Genomic DNA, 994 nt, shown 5'->3' on the forward strand with positions numbered 1-994 from the left:
TCTAAACGAATGTCATTTTAGGAAACAACTTTTTTTTTTTTTCTGGTCCAGGCTGACCTGGAATTAACTCGGTCATCTCAGGGTGGCCTTGAACTCATGGCAATCCTCCTACCTCTGCCTCCCGAGTGCTGGGATTAAAAGTGTGCGCCACCACACCCGGCTTAGGAAACAAATTTGTTTCCTGTGTTGAATTAAGGCTGAATCTCATGTGGGAAGCTACAATGTGTTCTTTGACTTCAGTGAGTCAAGATCACAATAAATTCACTAAGTCTTTCTGGGCTTTAATGTTTTAGAAGAAATTAAGTAGGTGAATAAATTTTTTACCTGTTCTACCAATGCTCCCACCTGCTGGTAGGGACTAGCCCTGACTGTAACTTGGGGGTTGTGGACTTTGCAGCCAGAGGTACCAACAGGCAGTCACCAGAGACTAAGTTAATTCCCCTTTCTTCTTTATCTTGGAAAATCATGACTTGAGCCAGGCTTAGTGCTGCACACCTTTAATACTAGCACTCCAGAGCAGAGGTAGAACGATCAGCCTGACCTAGAGTGAAACCCTACCTGGAAAAAGCAATAAAGCCAGGCATGATGGCACAGGCATTTAATCCCAGCACTTGGGAGGCAGAGGTAGGAGGATCGCCATGAGTTCAAGGCCACTGAGACTACATAGTGAATTCCAGGTCAGCCTGGGCTAGAGTGAAACCCTACCTCGAAAAACCAAATGAAAAAAAGAATCCTAACTTGTAGGACAGTAACATGCTATTTAAGTGAACTCTTTCTCTGCCTCACCCACTTTATAATGTCTTCAGTACAGATGGCAACCAGAGCGATTTTTAAAGAACCTCAGTAAGGTCCAGGGTCTCCCCAGTCATTCAGTAGAAACAGAACATCTTGTTACCTGCCAAGCCTCCAGGATTTATACACTTCATCTCTATACCCTTCAGACTCACACCCACTTCTGGCATGCTTGTCACCTCCCTGTCTGTAACACTGAGCA

Source organism: Jaculus jaculus, chromosome 2, assembly GCF_020740685.1.
Source record: "Jaculus jaculus isolate mJacJac1 chromosome 2, mJacJac1.mat.Y.cur, whole genome shotgun sequence".
NCBI classification, from domain to species: domain Eukaryota; kingdom Metazoa; phylum Chordata; class Mammalia; order Rodentia; family Dipodidae; genus Jaculus; species Jaculus jaculus.